The sequence below is a fragment of the Myotis lucifugus genome, unplaced genomic scaffold, assembly GCF_000147115.1.
Source record: "Myotis lucifugus unplaced genomic scaffold, Myoluc2.0 scaffold_2549, whole genome shotgun sequence".
Taxonomy (NCBI): Eukaryota; Metazoa; Chordata; class Mammalia; order Chiroptera; family Vespertilionidae; genus Myotis; species Myotis lucifugus.
The window spans coordinates 11704-14692 of NW_005873597.1; positions in this window are offsets into that span (position 1 = coordinate 11704).

Below are 2989 nucleotides of genomic sequence, written 5' to 3' on the forward strand. Positions count from 1 at the left end.
CCGCGCTCCCTGCGCCCGCAGGAAGCAGCCAAGTTCACGGAGGTCGAAGGGCTCCCCAAGGTCAAATGCAACACCATCCTTTTCCTCCTTTTTACTGAATTTATTGGGGTGACACTGGGTTAACACACGTACCCCAGGTTTCAGGGGCACAATCCCACACACCTCGTCTGTGCCCCTGCACACTGTGTTCCCCACACAGGTTAATTCCATCCATCACCGTTCACCCCTCTATCCCCCCTCCCCCCTCGGCCCGGCATCACCGCACTGTTGTCCATGTCAGTGAGCTTCTCTCTTTTTTCTCAACCCTCCACCTCCATCCCCCACCAGCACGGAGTTACCTCAAATCGTTAAAAATAGCGCTGCCCTTATTTCTCATCCTCCCCACCCCCCACCTTTTCTACTTTGCGTAGTTTCAGTATCTTCCTCTCTAGTTACTTGCATGACGTATCAGAAGCCGCCAAAAATTACCCTGCGAGGAGTCCTGCAACCTCCCATCTACAATAATAAAAGCGTAATATGCTAATTAGACCATCCATCCTTCCGGAGGTCCTTCCAGACAACCTTCTGGACAAAGCTGTGGCTGCAGGGGACGCCTGAGTCCCGGGTGCCTGCCAGAGGCCGGAGGGAAGCCCAGGTCCCGGGTGCCGGAGGGAAGCCGGTGCCGGCAGCCGGGGGAAGGAAGGCCTACTCTTGCACGAATTTCGTGCATCGGGCCTCTAGTTTATAGATAAATCTAAATGCTAAATGCAAAGGTCAATTTACCCAAAAAATCGTCTGCCATCATGACCTGCCAGGAAAACATAGCCTGCGGTTTGGGATTCATTTAAGCAAAGACACAACGTAAGTCACTCATCGGAACAAGGGCTGCTCCTTGCACAACAGCTTTCCCACGGCCTCCGGGCCTCTCCCCCTATTAACCCCTCGCCCTCCTGCCGGCGTCCGATTCCCACGCACGTCACGGGTTCAGGCGCGTCCCGGCCTCCCCACTGTTCCCACTGACTCCCGGGCGGAGCTCAGCCGCTCGTTAAACTCCCGGTGTGTTGGCCCGTAAAACGGATCGACTCCCAGGGCGGCTGCCCTTCGACCTCCGGGAGCCTCTGTGAGTCACACATGAAAGGCGGGTTCCTCCCACTCGAGCTTCCTCACGACATGCAAGTCGCACAAGGTGCCGGGGGGTGTTCAAAGCCACAGAGGCCCTTCTAGGAACGGGGGCGCCACTCCAGGCAGGAGCAGGGCAGGCGGGGAGCCGGCCGGGAGCCAGCTCTGGGGCCTGCTGGTCTCAGGCGCCCCGGCCTCAGGCGCCCCTTAAACTTCCTGAAGTCGGAGCACTGATTCCCTCGCCTCACGGGTAAGTAAGTTAAGGGTGAGCCTGTTGGGTTCGTGCTTAGACTAAAGGACATTGAAACGGAAAAACTAAGTTCTGAGCCGCCCGGAGCGGCGCTGGGGCGTCCATGCTGCCCTTTAGGTCCCCGCACGCCCCCGGGGCGGCTGTGGCGACGTCCGTCCGCGTGGCCTGTGCAGGGACAGGACGGCCGCCAGCTGACGTCTGCGGGCTGCACGGCACTCGCCTCCCCTGTGAGTGACCACCGCCCAGCAAAGAGCCGTTTTCTCTGCCGTCGTTGGTGGGTTCCACGTTAAAAGCCCCCCGGGCGCCTGGCACCGAAGACACCACGATAAGAGCGAACATGACTAACATTCGCCCTCTCCCCACGACGAGGGCTTCCCACAGGGCGCGCCCACGGTGCGTGTCCGTGTCGTGCGGTAACAGGCGTCACGGGACAAGGGGTCAGCAACCAGCGAAGCATCAAAACACGAGGGAGAAAAGTAAAGCAGCCGCCATCGTTATAAAAACCAAGAAAACCTGTAAAGCAGGGATGAGTGACTGAGGTGCCCAGGGGCCTCCTGGAGAAATGCGTTCTCACCAGCCCGGCCAGACTCCGTGGCCGCAGACCCCGTGGCCCACGTGGTTCGGGTCATTCAGGGAAGGCAAGCCCAGCCGTGGTCTGTTTCAAGTCTCCCCGCTCCCGGCGGGGGTGACAGGTGGAAGCTGGGCTGTGGGCGTCCCAGCTACGGGCCCTGCGCTGAGCGTCCACCCCCCGAGCCTCGGTCCTCGCCGGTGAACGGGCTACGTAGTGACAGGAGCCGCCACACGGTCTCTCTCTGCTTCAGTCCACGCCCGTGACGCCCTCTCACCCATCGGACCTCCCGCTGCTGCTGGGGCGTCGGGCAGGGCAGGACGGTGCCCGGGGGGTGTCCCGCTCACTCGAGGGATCCCTTCTGCTCCAGGCGGGCCTTCCACCAGCTCCGAGGTCTCCTACCACCGCGGCTTCGCTGCCGCTGACCTGCGTCCATCACGGGGCCTGAGGGGACAGTCGGCCTTCCCTGGGCCCCGTGGCCGCGGGCGCCCCCCCCCCTCCCCCGTGAGTCTCCAGGGAACTTTCTGAGGTCCCGGCGCCCGTCTCCTCTTCGCCTGGCTTCACGTTGGGCAAATCTGCATTTGATGATAAAGGATGGAGCCGGCGCAGCGTCCCTGGGGGCGGCCTGGTGGCAGGAAAAGGGCTGCCCGGCCGCGGGAGGACACGGGGAGTGTGCGGTCGTCCTTGAGGACTTCTGTCCGAAGGCCCCGCTTCTGTGACGCTCTGACGCTTAAACCAACAACAGGCCTTCCCAGGCACTGTGCAGGCGCCTCGTCACCATCATCCCTGAGCCACGGCGACACGCCCATCCCTCTGCCTCCGAGAGACCTCGTCCTCCCTCAACTGACGCTCAGGGAACTGCCCAAGGCCTCTCAGCGGCCCCCATGGGTCCAGCACCCTCGTCCTCTGACTCTCACGTCCACGTCCACGTCCTGGCCGTTCACCACGTGGCTCCGTGTCCCTGGGCCACCTTCCTCAGGGCAGCACAGCGACACGCAGATCTGAGCGCATTTCCCAGAATAACAGCCCAGGGCGTGAGGGTCTGGCCACGTTCCCAGCGGCTGGTGCACGCT